General features: G+C 48.8%; 1 pseudogene; it reads right to left on the bottom strand.

Annotated features, from left to right (window-relative positions):
• LOC116278582 (PAX3- and PAX7-binding protein 1-like) overlaps positions 1-19404 on the bottom strand; it is a 35806-nt pseudogene extending 16402 nt beyond the window's left edge.
• Positions 19405-19670: the final 266 nt, after the last annotated feature.

The following is a 19670-nucleotide window of genomic DNA, read 5'->3' on the forward strand; positions in this document are numbered from 1 at the left end:
TTCCAGCGTATAGAATAGTGATTAAGTTATACATATATATATATATTCTTTTTCATTATAAATTATTAGAATATATTAAATATAGTTCCCCGTGCTATACAGTAGGACTCTGTTGTTTATTTTATATATAGTACCTTATATCTGCTAATCCCCAACTCCTAATTTATCCCTCCTCCCTCCTTTCCCCTTTGGTAACCGTAAGTTTGTTTTCTATGTCTGTAAGTCTGTCTCTGTTTTGTAAATAAGTTCATTTGCATCATTTTTCAAATTCCACATAAAAATGATATCATATGATATTTGTCTTTCTGTGTCTGACTTCACTTAGTATAATAATCTCTAGGTCCATCCATGTTGTTGCAAGTATCACTAATTCATCCTTTTTTATGACTGAGTAGTATTCCTTGTGTATAAATATACCACATCTTCTTTATCCAGTCATATGTTGATGGACACTCAGGTTGTTTCCATGTCTTGGCTACTGTATATAGTGCTGCTGTGAACATTGGGCTGCATATATCTTTTTGAATTAGAATTTTGTCTTTTCTGGATATGTACCCAGAAGTGGAATTGCTAGATTATATAGTAAATCTGTTTTTAGTTTTTTAAGGAATCTCCATACTGTTTTCCATAGTGGTGGCACCAAATTCTTGGTGGTGCTTGTTAAATGCAATACACAGGAGTTAGATCTCCTCCCTGATTCTACTTTGGAATGCCTAGGTCATTTTGTAAATAAGTGTTTCAGGCAAGTTTGGGAGATCCTGTTCTTAGAACCTGTGAGTGGAGAAATCTAGAGAAAATATAGCCCCATCTTGTCCTCGTACACATAGGATGACAGAGGCCACCTACCTGGCTAAGGTTACCAGCTGGCTAAGCTCCACTTGGGGTGCGTGTTGTCTCCAAGGTTTGTTGACTAAGGGGTCTTTAGAAGCTGTGTGGGCCCAACAAATTTGGTTGGTCTCATTAGAGACAGATTAAAGCAATATGCTAACACAAGTCAGGAAGAGAAAACTAATTAGTGAATTCATTTTATGCTCTTTCAAAATTAAAAAAAAAAGGAAGGAAAAAGGAAAGCCAATAAAGGATCTAAAAAATTTGTTATTTAACCCTGTGAACCAGCTAGCTCCTGGAGTCCAGGAACTGAACACTCTGGTGGTAATTAGGGGAAGACACATGAGCTATTTAAATTATAAATAGGAAACGTGCTTTCTTACCACTGGCTACTTTCTCCATAATTATTTCAAGGGTGACCAATTCCAGAAATAATCACAGGAATACCTAATCTGGAGGAGATCCCAAATGAACTGTAAATTGTTGTTTATTATGACAACAGAAACTGTCGCGCGCTGGAGCGCTCTCGGGACGCCATGGCTTCAGAACAAGAAGGCCCTGAAGAGCGTCGAGAGGATCAGTCGGGAACCAGCCTCCTTGGTTCCTGGACCACTCGAGGGGCTTCGTGTTGAGAAGGTCTTAAAACTGGGGCCGCTGCCCAGCCCTGGGTGGGGAACGGTCTCCTGGGCTCCGCACTGGTGCTGCAGCCAACAGCCTGATGCAAGGATTCCCGGTGGATATTCCTAATGCTGAGGCTTCCTCTGCAGACCGAGGAGAGCCCCGTCAGCCTAGAAAGCAGTCCAGGCTAGGCGGGAGGGAGCTGACAAGCAGGCCGCCTCACCTTCTCATCCTTGGTTTGTTCCGGGGGCTGGGCACAGCTCAGATGGGCTGCATTTCCTCTACTCACACTGCAGCATCAACCTCTTGGAAGGGAAGACTCCACGCCGCTTCCCACTTCCCAGGCTCCTCTGACACGTCCCTAACGTGTACCTCCCCAGGGAGGAAAGAGTGGCTGCTGTGACTGGCCAGCACTCAACGTCAGGTGATGCTGTTGTGTTATAAACTGGCGGTTCTGCAGAGAACACAGCCCTGCCCTGCCGCCCTTTCTGGTCCATCATCTGCCCCAGGTGTCCTCCATGGACTCTCTGTTTGGGGTGAGGAAGGAGCAATACCCTGGTTTGCTGTGGCCCTCTATCTTTTCTCTTTTCTGCCTGTCTTCAAAAGAGAGAGCGGAAAGAGGGTAGGGCTCAGTGGTGGAGCGCATGCTTGGCATGCACAGGTCCTGCGTTCAATCCCCAGTCCCTCCATTAAAATAAATAAGTAAATAAATAAATCTAATTACCCTCCAGAACAAAAATAAATGAATAAAAAAGAGACAGAGTTCCAACTTCTTGTCCCCCCAGCAGATGGAGGCAATGGGCTTGGAATCCACCATGGTTCTCCACTCGCAGTGACTGTGAGCCTCCATGTGGGCAGCTGCAGGATTCTTGCTCAGTAGTTCTGTCCTCACATGATTTATGAAACTGCAGTCTCTCCTCCACTGCTCCAAGCCCTGAAGGCCAGAAGCAAGACATACCTTGAGTTCTTAATATATAGTATCTGAGGATTGTGGCCTCTGTAGACAAAGTCCCTCGGTTTGAACTTGACCTTGCTCCTTACCGCTTGTGTGACCTTGGACATCTTTACCATCCCGACCTCTGTGTCCTCATCTGCCTGCTAGGGGAGCTAGTGGTCGCCAACGCAAGAGGTTATTGTGCAGATTCAGTGAGTTAATACCTGTAAGTAAAGCATGATGTTTAAAGTGCCTGGAAATAGTAAAGAATCGTTGTTTGTTGTTTATTATTATTATTATTAGCATCAAGACAAGAAACGATCACTTTAAAAATCAATGTTCATGTTGACGGTGTGTCTCTAGGATTGTAAAGGCATAAAGTACGCACGTGGGATGTGTTAACAACCACACGAGCCAGTCTGTCCTTGGATGGTAGTAGGAATATATCATTCCGATTGAAGAATCCTCCTCTGCTCCTCTCGTTAGGCAACTGCATCCCAAGCAGTGCCTTTGTGATGCCACAGGATCAAGGCACATCAGCAAACGGGAGTGTGAGCCCATGAAAAGGGGCAGTAATCAGGACCGTAATCACTGGAAAACAAGGCAAGTAAAGGGTTGGAAAACCTGGTAATGTGCAACCTAAAGAAAAGAGCAGATCAGCGGCACATGGCGAGTCCCCGAAGCACGAGCTGGAGACGAGACCGTTAAAGTGCTGCAGCCCAAGCTCTGCTCGTGCCCCCTGCACCGACAGCTGTGCGACCTTGGGTAATTCACTTCATCGGCTCATCTTCATTTTTCCCATCAATATAATGACTCTCAGTTCCCTCCAACTTCAACCTTCCAGGACGCTGAAGGTGGCACTGGATTTGGATCCCAAATCCTCCCATTTACTGGCCCCTTCTCTCTTCCACTCCAGAGCTCTGGCTGCTAAAATATAAATACAAACAACCGAGCCAAGCGGGAAATACGATCGGAGCTGTGCTGACGGCAGAGTAGTTTGGACAGAAGAGCTGGGCACTGATACTGAAGCCAGGGGTGTGACAACTTCTTGGCATCCTGAATTGAAGCCAAGGTCACAGCCCAGAGCGCTTCTTTCTGCTGCCCTCTCTGCAGGCTGACAAGCTTGAAGTGGGAGAGCCCCAGCTTTGCACAAGAGCCCAACCCGAAAAAGCAGGGGCATCTGTAACCTCCCTCTCTTAACAGACTGTGTGCGTTCTCAGAAGAGGGAAGACAGTCTCCTTCCGTTCCGTGGAACATTATGATCTCTCATTTATGTGAGTCCTTTTGCTGGAAAAGGTGTGATGATGTAATGGTATTTTGACTTTTATTTTTGAGATTCAGCTCCACATTTGCCAAAGGTTCCATCATTGCTTTATTAACTTCTTGATGATTTCTCGTACACAGTGGCATCAACGCAGTCCCATCCAGTGCATTAATTATGCAGACTTTGCTCATGGGTGCAGTGTCCCTGGAAGAGTGGTTGGGAGAAAATGGCCTATTCTGGAGAAGCCCTCTTCTCTACAGCAGGAAGAGCTTGAGAACAACCACGGAAGTTATTCAACTTTTAAATATATGTGATTCTTCCCTTCCACCTTCTTTACAGAAGCACTTCCTAACTAGTTAGAATTCTTCAGCCCAGGTGAATTTATCACCGTGCAGTGAAAGAAATAAAAGTCTTGGAATGAGGAATGAAGAATTATTGATTGTCTTCTTACACTAGGTGTTTTAATACAAGTCCTCCATCAATCCTTCCAACAGCCTCTCGATGTAAATGGCGTTTGCCACATTTACACCTGGGAGGGCCGGGTCTCGGCCACGGCCGGTAGACCAGAGAGCTACCTCGGGCGCGACCCTCCCTGACTGTAGAGCCCAGAGCCTGCTCTACCACCATCTCCCTGAGCGCATCCACACGGATTTCACTACCGTCAGCACCGCCGTGAAGGAAAAGCGCAACTTAGGGTAAAAGCACGCACGACACAGCGAACATCTCAACACGGGTGCGCAAGTGCTGCTTGGAAGCACGTCTGAAACAGAGCGCTTCGGGGCGAGCCCTGCCCCCAGGCTGAGTCCTGGGGGCCCCGACCCGTGCTCCAACCTCCCGTACTTAGCACAGGGCCTGGCGCCTTTGCGTCCCCCAGAAACAGGGTGCATCGCAGACCACCTTGATCCTGGCCGATGTCACTGGGAGGGGCTCGCCCTGCCCACTGTTGTCGCCTGTGACCGACCAAATAAATGCACTCGCTCGAGGGACATGGGCAAAGTGCTTATGCTGACTTACAAATGAAGTGTCTGTAGTCTATTACAGGGCGTGATTGGCCCATAATTCAGAAACCTTAGGGCGCCGTCACAGCCCTGGCTGCGTCCACGTGCGGGGGGCTCTTCCTGGGGGGCCCTTTGTCTGTCCGTGATCCAGGCAGGCAGTCTTTACTACCTTCTCCGTTTCAATTCTGCGCACATCCCCCGATTCACAGTATAATAAGCGGTAAGAAATTCTGCGCCTGAGGGAGAACTAAAGAGAAATTGCCGGTCGGCCTCTCAAATTCTACAGACCCGGAGCTTTCACCGTCACCTCCACGGCTGACCAGGGCTTAGTGTCACTTCCCAAAAGAGTGAGCTTCATCGCTCTCCTCTGCCCCAGTTACTTAGCGACACCCCTTTTCTTTTAATCATCAGAATCAGATCACCCAACCAACAGCTGAACTTCTTTTTGCTCCATCAGCCTGACGACGCAAAGATTCCAAACTTGCAGGCGTTAGCCTCAGCCTCCAGATGAAAGGAACCACTGCTCTCTCTTCTGTTGAGACATTTCTTACTTTCCAAAACCTCTAATTCAGCAAAGTCCATAGTTAATGGAGCAAGAAATAAAAACTAACTACAAATGGGTCTTCAGATGTAACTGTGTGAAGACTCACCCTAATGTTCGTTCTCTGATTCCTAGACCAACAGGTTCTGGCTATCCAGAAAAATCGCTGGATATTCTGGCCAGACAAATCACCATCCATGTTTCGCTGCTTCACTCTGTCAGAGTCTGTGTGGCATCGGAAAGACAGCACGTCAGACTGGGGTGAAATCTCCTTGGCATCATGCCTCAGCCTCTGACAGTCACTCTACTCCTGTAGGTCAGTGACTTCCAGATGGTGGGACTTTTAATGGGGTCGGGAATCCCACGAGCATCTGCATATTCCTTTCCCTCTCTAGCTGTAAAGGTAATCCCTTGATCCAGACCGAACAGTTGGGGATTTGGTGGTAAGTAGGAGACACCAGGCCCATGAATGATGGATGGAAGAGGCCGGTTTCCCTTCTCCTCCTCCTCCGCTCTTCAGAGCATCACAGCACCCCCATGTGACTGACGTCAGTGTGATGTGCACCATCCCAAAAGGGCTTTTGTCTTTTCCAGTCAGTGTCCGTGAGCCGCATCCATGACCCACGTCCCACAGGCACGGGCGTTTGTTGAGGGAGGAGCAGCGGTGTTTCGAGACCAGGCACTCTGTTTGTGAGAGAGGCATTCTTGCCGATCGCCTGCACCTTCAGGTCCTGGCACCACCAGTGCCACAAACACCATTTCCATCTGATAACAGACAGCTGCCGGGCATGTCCAGGCTACATCTGGACGGCTCGGATGTTGCTGGCTCCTTGAAGAACACATCCGATCACCTACGTCCACGGTCAGCCAGCCACCAGCTAGAGACCATTTCTCCAAATCAGAATGTCATTTGCCAAAGAAAACATGGCTGTACTCCCTATGCACAGGGACACGCCACAGGCTCCGTGTAGCACCCCTGATGTCTCTGACACTTTGAGTACCGTGAGATCGGCCGCCAGGGCTGAGGACAGAACCCCAGGCGCCGCAGCCAGGACCCATGGGAGGACCAGCCCTCACTCTGGGCTCTACTCAGAGCTCAGTAGCTTTTTCAGGGACCTGTCAAGTTAGTTGGGCCGGCATATTTCAGCTCAACAAATACTGCCTTTTTCTTGGTGATGGGAGGAGCAGAAGATAAAATAACCCCTTGTCCTCGGGTTTTTGAGGAGATCCCAGCAAGTGTCAGCTCAGCAGAATGTCAGGCATTTTACTACGGGGCCAAGCGCCTGTGTTTTCCCAGAAGTGATACTCACCCTGGTGAATACATGCATTCACACACGTATACCTGCCACGTGTCAGAAAAGCACTCATATTGCTAGAGCTGCCCAGCTGATAACACACGAAGAATGGAAATTGCCATCTCGTGTTCCCGAGCTAACGAAGAGGGTGAACAACCTGTGACTGACCTATTAGACACTCATGAGCTCGTCGCCCAGCTGAAGAAACACTCCCCCCGCCACGGGAACCCCAAGGGGACCACCGCCCGTGTATTTCTTCAGGCAGAGCCACGTCAGTTCTGTCGCTCCCTCCCCAGCGTGGTGCTCAGGAACACACTGACGAATGGCTCGAGTCTCTGTATTTTTAAGAGGACACCTGGGACATTGTAAGCTGTCTTTCTGGGCGGTGACGCTTTTCCACGTCGGGCCCACCGTATTCCCAGAACACAGGTGAGCGCTCGCTTTGCATAGCGAAACCTTGAGCTCACTTCTGTGATTCCAGTGGTGACTCAGCGTCTGCATCACTCAGGGCTTCTCCGATGGCCCTCATCCATACCTGGGCGACAGACAAGGGACCATCCACTCCATTATTCCTATCATCACAGAAGAATGAAAGCTACTTCCTACCCCTTTGTTTCTGATGATCAATCTCTCGGCAAATATTCATCAGGAACATAGCATTTGTTCAAAACTACACGTTGGGCTTTCAGACTGGATGACAAAACTGCCAGTAAGAAGAGAACACCCCTGTCTTGCGGCCCCGACAGCCCGGCGGAGGAGAGTAACACGGCTGATGATCGGGGGCGGTTTCGCCGAGGAAGGCAGATTATAGCTGCACCTGAAGCAGCTGTAGATTTGGGGTTCGGTCCTCGAAGAGGCAAAGGCTTTCCAATCCCTCAGTTGTCCCTCAGGCAGCAGCGCCCTCAGGCCAGCCAAGTGGAAGAGGGAAGAGCAGAAAGCAACCCTAGAAATCATGCGCTCATGTTGATTCACGCTAGCAAGCGTATCTGGGTATTTTAATTTGGAGGCAATGTCAACTGGGCATTGGGCCCTCCGCTCGTTCTGTCTCTGGTGTGTTACACTCCTAGTCGGGTGCCAACCACACACTTTATGGCTCTGAAGCTACACGGCTTAACGGATCCTGCCTGACCCGCACGCCAGCCCTCATTTCTTCCACCCTAAGGTTCTTGAACACTGTCCCAGAGACCCACAGATCACTACACAGCGTCGGCGGGGTCAGCCCTGCCCCACTCGCAGCAATGAAGCACGCACGTACACAAGTGCAAAGATTTTAAAACCATTTTACCTAAAAGACAAACCCAGGGCACAATGTTTATTTTAACCAGAAAGGTCCTCCTCTCCTCATGTACATGTTATATTTGCAGATCTCAAACTCCTGCCACAGAACTTCTACCAGAATGTCTACACAAAAGCTTAGCAGAGGGCATTTGTAAAACTAAAGAATTTTCAGCCACGTATGAAAGATAACCTTTATTCAGTGGACATGAGGTCATATCCAAAAATTTGGATTTAGACTGTGAGAGTCTTTTGATGGGTCACCTTGGTTAGATGACAGTCCTCAGTTACTCAGTCAAGTGTTTTGTGAAGATATTTTGTAGATGTGATCAGTAATCTTAATCACTGAGTGCCCAACAGTGAGCAGAGACCAACGCTGAGCCACCAAGATGCGCCATTCGCTGGGGTGACCAGTCGGCTACCTGGCGGCAGGTTGGTTGCACTGGACCACTTCCGTCCTGGAAGAAGCAGTGCTTCGACCTCGCTAGAACAGACACCTAATCTAGATACAGATTTTCCTTCTCTACATGCAGAGTGTCTGCCAAAACTACCACGCATGGACTTCCAGAATGCCTTATCCACCCTCATGGTGCTCCACACAGCATTGCTTTGGGTCAAGGGGTCAAGGGACTCACTTCACAGAAAATGCAGTGCGGCAATGGGCCCATGCTCATGGAACTCACTGCTCTCACCGTGTTCCCCACCACCCTGAAGCAGCTGGCTTAACGATGGAATGGCGTTTCAAAGACTCAATTACCGCACAAGCCAGATGGCAATACCTTGTAGGGTGGGGAAGGTTCTCCAGAAGACCATCTATGCTCTGAATCACTGTCCAGTATATGATGTAGATACGTCCTGAGTTATCATCCTCAAATGGTGGGAAGTAAGCAGGAAGGAGCAACGAGTTTCTCAGAACCACAGAGACCGAGACCAAAATACAGTAAACACAGCTCGGCTGTTTTGTTCATCCTGTTCATCGGCAGTTTCAGCCAAACAGAGGGAAGCGTGGTGCCTCTTCTCCCTCTGACCTTCCCTTCAGCCTGACACTCACCAAAGCGGGTGGTTTGCCTTGACATTAATTATCCTTCAGAAACATTTCTGTATAATTAATAACCTTTAATGCTTGCTTTGTTGGCTACAAAACCAATGACTGTCATTTGTAACATTTACTCTCATCAGTTCTGACATTCTCCAAGGCTTTGATTTCTGTAACTGCTTGGTGACACAATGGTATTAAATAGAAAAAGTTTACATGACAAAGCTACTGAGTCTGGGATCATGTTGAAACTGACGGTTCTGAAGATAAGAGCTTGATCAAAAAAGGAGAATTACAAGGCAGACAACAGAAAGCAAGGGAAGTTGAAAAGAAAATGGGGAGGTGGGTGACTGGTGATGCTAATGGGAGGGAAGACATTGACACAGGAAATCAGGAGACGACAGTGAGCCTTTTAAGAAGGGAACAGCCACGTACATGTGGGCTCCTGTGAAGAAGAGGAAATTCAGAATTCAAGCTGGTGCTCCTCCCACCCCAAAGACAGACCAGCGCGACAGCTTGTCAGCCCCGCTGCTTGCGCCTCAGAGAGTTACACGAGCCACGAACACCTTCCCAGCATTCACACGCCCACTTCCCTCCACGGTGCATCACGGGGACCTAACTATCTCCCCACTAAAATTAACTAGAAAACTAGACAAATACAGAGGAAATAAATCATCGTTTCTGCTCACTGGCCATTGACAGCACAGGAGTGTGATTCCTGCAAGAAGGAGAGGACTGAGGTGGGCCTGACAACTCCCCTGGATGACAGCCGGACGCAGTTTGCAGTTCACAGCACGAGACGGGAAACTGAAGAGACCCCAGCTGGGGAGATGGTGACGTTGGCTATAGATGTGATAAAATTTCACAGAATCACGTGTCGCCCAAAATGAGTGTGTGTGAAAACTGGCTAAATCCAAAAACATCTTCAGTATTGTTATAATGTCAGTTTCCTGGTCTTGCTAAATGTGTCATAATTACATAAGATGCTGTCATGGGGGAAGCTTGGTAAAGAGTGTTATGTTTGCAACTTCTGTGTGAGTTTAAAATTGTTTCCAAATAAAAAAAGTTTTTTAAATAAAGGCTAAAGGTGTCTTAGAGGAAAAAGCATTAAGTAAATTCATTGCCACCAGATTTTTAACTACAAGAAATACCGAAGGAATTTCTACAGGTAGAAAAAAAAATGATACCAAGTGGGAATTTTCATATCCAAAAAGGAATGAGAGCATTGAAGATGGAAATAAGTGGTCAAATGTAAAATAATATTTATAATCTCTTTAAAAGTTGATTGATTGCTTAAAATAAAAATAATGATGAAAGCGAGTTTATGTTAGTCATCAACTGATATGTAAATGATTATAATAAACAGTTGGCTTAAAATAATAAATTTTTTTTTCTCACAGTTACTGAGGGTCAGAAATTTGGGAGTGGTTTAGTCAGGTGATTCTGACTCAGGGTCTCTCATGAGGTTGTGGTCAAGTGTGGTCAGTGGAGGAAGCTGTCATCCAAAGGCTTGACCGAGGCTGGAGAATCTGCTTCCAAGATGGCAAACTCATCTATACTTCAATTAAAAAAAATACATATATATATATACACACATATATCTCTTCCTTGCAGAGACACATCTTGTGGGGTCCTGTATCAGAGACAAATGAAGTTGCACGACCTCTTCTCAAAGCTTCCAAACACACGACATCTGAGTACAGGCACTGTTCTAGAAACACTTGGAACAGAAGTTCTCCCAGGAGGAAGGGGTCATGCAGAAGTACCCGATTCTGGTGCGTCCCCTTCCAGGGGCCTGTTTTTTTCAGTCTCCCTGAGAATTACTGCAGTGAGAAAACACTCATACTTACGGGAGCTAACCTTCTCCCTGCACCAGGCAGAGAAAAGAGGTGTTGAGAACCCCCACCTGTGGTTTGAAAAATCCAGCTTTATACCTTGTTTTCTATTCAATGCTTCCCACATCCAGTTGTTGGCAGGTTACCATGTGGCCTGTTGGTAATGAGCCAGAAGCTGTGTGATTCCACAGAAAACAATTTAAAGACCCCAAGTGCAGCAGTGAGAAGTTAAAATGGAGGAGAGAAGCAGGGAAGTGAGGGAGCTGGCGTGGGGAAAGAGCCAGGGGACATAATCACTGAGCTACAATCACCAAACCCCTCCAGGAGCCGCCTGGCCCGGCCTCCCATCTGCATTCTTCTATGTCTCCATCCCTCCATTCACCAAGGAGTCAATGAGCACATTCCTGGCCCGGCACTGCTCAGACAGTGGGGTCCTAAAGGAAACAGATTTTGCACAGTCAACCTCAAGCCCCCAAGGTTTCAATCTGGTGCTTCTTTGCCCCTAAAACTCCCCTCTGCTTCAGGATCCTACTCAAGATACTGAATATAGTTCCCTGTGCTGTACAGTAGAAACTTGTTGTTTGTCTGTTATATATATGTTAGTATCTGCAAATCCCTAACTCCCAATTTACCCCTTCCCACCCCCTTTCCCCCCAGTAATCATAAGTTTTTTACTATGTCTATGATTACATTTCTCTTTTGTAAATAGATTCTTTTCTGCCTATTTTTAGACACATATGAGTGATATCATATGGTATTTTTCTTTCTCTTTCTGACTTACTTCACTTAGAATGACAATCTCCAGGTCCACCATGTTGCTGCAAATGGCATGATTTCATTCTTTTTTCTGGCTGAGTAGTATTCCATTGTATAAATATACTACAACTTCTATATCCAGTCATCTGTCAATGGACATTTAGGTTGTTTCAACATCTTTTCTATTGTAAATAGTTCTGCTGTGAACACTGGGGTGCAGGTGTCTTTTTGAATTAAGGTTCCCTCTGGATATATGCCCAGGAGCAGGCTTGCTGGGTCATATGGTAATGGAGGTACAAGGTCCTGATGATTCTGGTGGCCCAGCTGGGTGGCTGCTTCATTGTGATGTGACACTCCCGTGGGGAGCAGAAACCAGAGGCCGCAGACAGGCGAGCGCTAGCTGCGTCTCCTTCCCGCAGGTTTCCTAGAAGTGAACCTCACTCCAGTACGCAGACAGACGGTGTTCCCTCACACGCCTCCCCTGCACGGTCTCCAGGCTGGAGGACCTGGCCTGCAAGGGCCTCCGGCCGGGTGTCCCTGTGTCCTTCACCTGCCAGCTTCCTCCCCGAAACCTAGACTGGTTCCCCATTCCACCGCTCCCACCATCACAGGCACGGACGCCCGCACGGCCGCCCTGGGCAGCACCCACCCCGCAAATCGGTCAGCGGCTCTCATATAGACCCGCACTTGCTTTGGCAATAAACATCAAGAGCTTTAAAAACATTTACACTTTTTCACTCAGTAATGGCATTTCCTGAGAATGTATCCTGAGATTCTGAGAATATCATCAGGGGCGGGGATGCACGAAGCAGAGTAATTACTAAATATAATTTTTAGTAATGGAAAACGTGGAGATAATTTAAATATACAACAGGAGCGTGGATGCTTTGTAAGCTGTGATTCATCAGTTCTGTGGACAACGGTGCAGCCACAGAATGATGGTGCAATTGTTTCTGCCAGGCTGTAATAGTTTGATGTATTTCCTTCCCATTATTTCTTCAGGCTTCTTTTTTAAAATCAATATAAAGTTAACTATAATTAATGGTGGTTGCTTTTTCTACTTTTCTGTGTTTTCCTAATTTTTATGATCGACGTAAATTTCTCTAATGGAGCAATAAACAGACTCTTCCCAAGGCGGGAGGACATGGAAAGGCTCTTTGCAGCCCATGGTAATATCCTGACTCCTGAGGAGAGCGAGCTTGGTCAGGATTCGGCCCCAGATGGAGCCACTGTGGTTAATACCTGTAAGTTTTGTTTTGTTTTGCTTTGTTCTCAAATACTCCATACAAGGGCAATCATGCACACGCACACACAGACACACACATGCGCACAGACACCATCACATGCCCGGCTCTGTGCACTTGGGAAGGGAAACAGGGCACATGACGGCACTAAAGAAAGAGGTCCCTTGGTCTCTTCACTACCCGGCGGTTCTTCGGGAGTCACCAGGTTGTCCCATATCACTCAGTAGGCTGTTCTGAATCCGCAGTGCAGGGGAGGTGGGGGCAGGAGGCAAAGCCTCCCCCTAATCCCTGCCAAGGTGCTGGGCCTGCCTCAGTCCCTCCCAGAGGTTCTGCAAACAGCTGGAACTTGAGATCCAGCCAGATTTGCTAATTCAGATTCAAATTTTAGCTGGACACCTGCTAAGCCATGTGATTTTGAAGAAGTTACTTATGAGCCTCCATTTTTTTTCTGTCCTCTGCAAAATGGAACTCAAAATATATTTCACATAGTATTATCGTAAGAGTGTAAGTGTGCGTCAGTTTTCTAGGATAATTTCTGGGATTAATTAGACGCTCGTTAATTCCCTACCATCCTCTGTCCTGCAGGGCTTAGAACTTCGAGGCCAGCCTCACCCCACCCGATCCAGCTCCCTCAGGCTCCAGGGCTCAGCCCGGATCGGTCCTCCTCTCCTCTGCCGCCTGGTCCCCCACAGAGCCGGGCTGGATACTAACATCAGCATGACAAATGCCAGCGCACCATCCCACGTGCACACGTGCATTTAACCCAGGATTCCTAGATGTGCAATGACCCTCTCAAGATAGAAGGCCAGCATAGGGGCTGGTGGGGAGATAGATGTGAGAAAGTTTACTCTTCCTGGAATCCAAGGACTGGCTGCAAGTACTGTGTCTGAATTTTCAGGGATCACGCTGTCCCCAGACAACCGTCCTGTCCTCTCGTGTCCCTCCTGGCCACATCCTTTCTCCCACCTCTTCCTTCTCCCCCCACCTCCACCCTGAGGCTTAACAGTGCAGTGGCAATTTTGAATCTCCCTCAACGTGCCCCTCAGTTAGGGCTCGGGCTCTGTCACCCGGTCACTTGTCCTTCCCGGGGACACTTTCTCATCTCCAGAGCCTCTAGGAAGCCCACGCCATCCCCCGCAGAGGGCTCGCCTGGGGAGAGGCTGGTGGGGCTGAACAGGGGCGCTCGGCTGAAAGGACTTCCCTTCAGGGCACTCGTGGGCCCGGGTGGGGATGAAGTGGCAGGAGAGGGGGGCTCTGAGGGAGAGAAACTGTAAAGGGAAGGAAAGAACGCAGGACAGAAAGGAGGAACCGAGACCGAAAGGTCGGGCGGGAGGAGAGTAAGAGGGTGCACCGGCGTCCCAGCCAAGCTTTCAAATATGCTTCGTAAATCCTTCTCTCACCCGCCACATCAAGCAGGTGCGCTGCAACTTAACTGAGTAAGCGCTGATGCTGAAGGGCATCAGGTCATCATTTAAATCTTAAACTTAACCCGAAGTCCACATTCTAAAAAGCAAAGAATTAAAGCAAGAAAAGGTCCAGGCTTCTCTTCTCTAAATGGTGGATTTAGAATAGCAGACACTGTAATTGTGCCTGGATGCTCTTTCTCATCAGAGAAGTGAAAATCATTTCCTTCCCAGCCCCCTTCCCCAACAACAGGCTTTCACACCGGCAGGCAGAGAGCGTTTTCCGCTCTGTCCAGTAAGTGGAAGGTGGAGCAAAGAGGGAAACAGAACCTCTGGAAATTGTCTTAATAGCCGGCTGGGGGTCCAGGTGACACAGGAGTGACCTTGGCTTTCTTGGCGCTGCCCCTCCCCCCTCCCCCCCCCACCGCTCCTGTTTCGCCCCGACTCACAGCTCCGCAGATCCACCCGCTGCCTGTGTCTCCTGTCCAGCTGCAGAGGTTGAAGGTCGCCACGAGCAGATGGCACCCGCGCCCCCACTCATCCTGCGGGTCCCCCCCCCCCACGTGCCCGACTTCTTTGGCAGGTTTCCCAGGCCCAGGTCACATGTTCTGCTTCCCAGTACAGGGTCTGCGCGTCTGGCTCCTCAGCTGCCTCCCCTCCTGCAGTTATGGGAAGCAGAGGGAACGCAGTCTTAGCGCTCAGGTCTTAATCCTCAGCCAAGCTGGGAAAGAATCGAAGATTTCAAGTTCCTCTGAAGCTCAGAGGCTGCAGAGTCAAACACATCCCTTGGAGAGGGTTTCTGATCTGAAATCAAAAACTCCGAGTGATTTTAAGGAAGTGAGCCCTCAAGGGAAGATGGATAAACTAGGAGTTTGGGATTAACAGATACACACACAACTGTATACAAAATAGATAAACAACAAGGACCTACTGTGTGGCACAGGGAAGTATATTCAGTTTCTTATAAGAAGCTATAATGGAAAAGAATCTGAAAAAGAATATATTTATATATACATATAACTGAATCACTTTGCTGTGCACCTGAAACTAACACAACATTGCAAATCAACTATACTTTGATTAAAAGTTAAACTAAATTCAATTTAAAAAAACAGAAGTGATCCCTTGAAGCTAGAAGGAAACAGGGTTACTTTAGGTGATTAAGGAAAAAAACAGGGTCCCTAAATTACAACTTCATGCTTTTTTTCCACTTTAAATAATTATTTTTTCCCAAATGGTAATGTTTTCTATTGGATGCCGAGTCACTTAACTAGATCACCATGTCAGGCAGGCGCCCACCTGGCAAGAGAAAGCACATTCATACAGGATTCTGGAGCCGGGGGACTGGAGGGACAGGCTGAGGAGGGCGGGCAGGGGTAAGCCAGCGTCGGAGGAGGCTGGAGCACCCAGAACCAGCAGCCGTGGGGAGGGGTCGACATTCCCAGACCCCGAGGGCCAGAGCATCCTGGTGAGAGCTTGAGTGGTGCTGAGGGGACAGGGCAGCCAACAGAGCCGAGCTTGGGAGATGAGCCACGACCAGGACAGGGGCCAAAGGCGGGGCGGGAGGGTCTGTCCCGCCCTCCCCCCAACCCCTAGCCTGCGCCTGAACCCGCGGGCACAGCCTCGGGGCGAGGAGTCACGCGTGTGCCCCGCACACACCCTCCCCAGGCACGCGGAGGAGACCAAGAAAGGGGGGGAGGAGGATGGTGGGGATAATGAATAGCCAGCACTAATATTTTATTTTATTTTTTTAGAAAGGAGATTGATAGGACAGGCTGCTCATCGCCCTCCTGTTCCGCTGCCACGCTTCTCAAGTTCAGATCAAAGGAGACGCCAAGCACGCCAGCGGTTACCTAACTGGAGTAGCATCTGTGCCGAGACTGGAGTCAGAGCCGCGCCTTGACCTCTTCGATGGAAACCTGCAAGACAGCACCAGCTGTGCAAAGGGGAGAGGGAGGAGCCTGTGATGGCCGAGGAGAGTGTGACCAGCACTCCCCATGTCTGAGCCTCTTTGCGGCCGTTTCCTTGGCGAAGCCCTGACTCCGCACAGTCCTGTCATTTAACGCCCACCCATGAGGAAAAACTAAGTTGCACTGGATAAAGGTATGTAAATGAAGCAGGTTAATTTTTTCTGACCAGTGTTTAAATCAAGGCAGCACATCTGATGGCTTCCCTGGGGAGGAATGCAGTCCCAGACGGCTGCAGTTCAGCTCCGGCCCGAGAGCGGTGACCATACCAGGTCCTGTTCCACAGGCGCTCACAGTCGCGGGGGAGAGAGCTGCAGCTCACAGCCAGTCTGTGCAGAGCTGGTCTGCGGTCACGTCGCACCACACACCCCTGGGCTGTTCTGTTGTCCATCTTCCCGCAGTGGAATGTGAGCCCCACTGTGGCGGAGGCGTTTGTCCCTTTCACTCTCCACTGTGATCCACGCCAAGAGCAGCATCCAGCACACAGAAGGCATTCAAAACCTATTCATTTCACACACAGCTAGATAAAGAAGTTGTGGGTGTGTGTGGGTGTGTGTGGGTGTAGTTTCATTCTTTTTTATGGCTGAGTAGTATTCCGTTGTGTAAATATACCACTTCTTCTTTATCCAGTCATCTGTGTTGGACAGTTTTGGAGCATCCATTTCCAGTGAAGCTCTGTGCGGCCCCTGGAATGGCCCCTGGCTTAAACTGGGAGGAAATGCAAGTGCAAAACCAATTCTTACAGCGTAGGACCATAGGGTTGTAATAAGGATCATAATAGATGTGCAAACAGAATTTCTGCAAGTTCTATTCTGGTCTCCCGCCCCGTGCATGATCCAGATTTCTACCCATCTCCCTTCTAACTTGTCTGATACATTTGACGTCAAGATGTCAACAAGAGAATAACAAGACACACCAACGTGTCCCTTTGAAAATGTAATTAGATAATCTTCTGGCAAACAAATAAACTCCTAGCTAATGCAAAACTTGTTTTCAAAAAATTTTTTTCTCTTTTTCTGCCCCCGGGGCATGCTTACAAATAAAAATGGAGTGTGCCAGGAAGTTGCTCAATTATTCATGTACTAAACTTTGTAAGCATAGCTGGGAAAGACAGTCTCCTTGAATCTACCTACTTGCCCGAAAGCTGTGTTTTATTCATTGGCAAGGAAAAGGTTTCTCCATATTCATTTTATTTAGCTGTCAGTAGCATGTCTCCAGGGGAGGTATCTCAAAATGCATTTTAAACCACTTAATTTCATCCCAGATAGGGTCTGTCTTCCTGAAGCCCAAATTCCAAGGATTCTGCCACATCAGTTGTCGGAGCAGAGGTCAGAGACACAGCTTATAAGCATCCATGAGCAGACATCCTTCCATCAATTGCTCCACGAGTCATGAGGTGCCTACAGATACAACGAAGAAAGGGCAGGGCACTCAGGGCAGGGAGATCCTGCTTCTTGCCAAGCACAGTCATGACCTTGGCAGCCACTTAACCCCTCTGAGGCTCAATTTTCTCATCTTACAGCTAAAACCTTAGAAAAGTAATATTTGCCCTGCCTGCCTCACAAGGCAGAGGTTATATATATTTAATTTTATATGATTTAAGAGATGATGCTATATGCCTACCAGAATACCTACTTTCCCTAAAGTAGGAATTTGCATGCATCTCCCAGGAAGCACACAGTAAACATCCCTGGCTGAGATAGTTTTCGTGAGTTCTGGTCTCGTTTTCAGCTGCCAGGCTTATGGACCGTTCTTTCATCTAATCATTTCGCAAACATTTGTGGGTGAGAGCTGCGTGCGGCCAACACCAGAGAAAGGCACTGGGGATACGAGATGCTCCTCACCCTTGGTGAGCTCACCGAGCCTCAGAGGAGCTCGAAAGGTGAGGAGAGAGGGTGGTGAGAAGGCAGGTTACCAGTTATTCCAATATTCTAGACCCCTCCCCAGATGGAGATGGGACATCATTACGATGGTATAATTGACAATGGAATAGGAGGTAGAGCCGAGTGGGGGGGACCAGCCACCTTTCGTGGTGTTTCTGGCTTGGACGGGATGATGAGATGGATGGTGGCCGATGGCGGGTAATATAAGAAAAGGTGCGATTGAGGTGACAGAAACATGCAGACCTAAGATTCGTGCTTGGTGGCGCAAATCCGCGGATTTGGTTGAGTCTGGAGAGGTTACTATGGAGACACGCTTGCCTACGGAGAGGACACACTCTGGAGGATCTAAGAAGGCAGGTGGACGAGGAGTTTGTAGAGAAGATGGAGCCAGTTACTGGGTGGGTGAAGCGTTGTTCTTACACCCAAGAGTCTCGCCACGGAGCACCCCCTGGAGAGCAGTCAGGGAGACCTGGGCAAGCGCAGCGTGTTCGGCGCCGTCCAGGGCGTGAATTGGGTGGAGGGCTCTCCAGCCGTTTTGTACCCTCAGCGCAGACAGCTTGTTACTATTTTAACCCCCCTGGAGGCTCACTGGGCAAATCTCTAGGAGCCTTCACATGAGAAGGTGACTCTGCCCTGCGCAGTCTAGAATAATAGAAGGAGAAACGTACATTTCTCCTTCACAACCGTTCGTTCCCTTTCAAAACCGTGCACCCGCAGCCGCAGCCGGCATTCGGCAGCACGACACTTCACAACGTGAGGGACGTCACACACGGGGAGCTGAGACTCAGACAGAAGCCATTTCTCCAGGACGCACGGGGAGGAGGGCTGAGATGAAAACCTGGTTCCTTGCCTTCAAATGCAGCGTCTCAGCAAAGGTCAGATGCTTTGTCAAATCACCCGCTGGACCACTTGTTGAAAATGAAACACACGCCGGACACCAGGAGAGAGATGGAGAGGCAGCCTCCCTGCCTTCGGGGAACGCATTCGACTAAACCACTGAATGTCAGATGTTTTCTGGTGAACCCGCCAATCGCCTTCCCCAGGGCAACTTCAATCTCCACTTGCTCGACAGGGGGCCTGCCTAAATGCTTGGGATCGGAAGTCCCCAGGGTTGGAGACCGCCCACTAGACGTGAGAATGCTTAGAGAAAGCCCTCATTTGTGTCCGTGTTTCTCCGTCCTCACATTTCCCACCCTGCACCCAGGCACTCACCTTGGATCCCGCGCGACCTGCTAACCTTCAGCCTGAGAAGAGACAGCGCTGCCTCCTGGCGGCCACCTCGAGGCACTACAGCGCGGCGAGCCTGCCGGTACCGCCTTCTCCGGATCAATTCTGAGCGGGAAAGGGGAGGTGTTTCCCTTTGTCGTCGGCAAATGAAGGTGAAAGGAGGACAGACTGTGCACATAACTGAGACCAAGCGTGGCTCTGGCGTCCAGCATCCGTGCTCTGACCTCGCCGGCACCAGGGATCCCCCTTAGGGTCCGTGCCCTCCAGCCCCCCCTCCCCGATATTGGAACCCTCTCCCATGAGGACCCAGAAGCCGTCACTTACGGGTGGCTATCAAAGCCACAACCCATGTGGTTTGCAGCAGGAGAATTCGATCACAGATTTTTTTTAAAAACTGTACAAACCGGAGGAAAAATTAATTAAAGAGGATTTAATTTCCATCCTTACTGGTAACTCTCAAAGGTCGTCAAAGGTAATCTAACATCCAGTCCCTAACAGCACTTCTCACATCCCTTTCTATCTTCTCCAAAATTCCCCCCAGCCTCTCCCCCCACACCCCTCTGTTT

The sequence above is a fragment of the Vicugna pacos genome, chromosome 7, assembly GCF_048564905.1.
Source record: "Vicugna pacos chromosome 7, VicPac4, whole genome shotgun sequence".
In the NCBI taxonomy this organism is placed as follows: Eukaryota; Metazoa; Chordata; class Mammalia; order Artiodactyla; family Camelidae; genus Vicugna; species Vicugna pacos.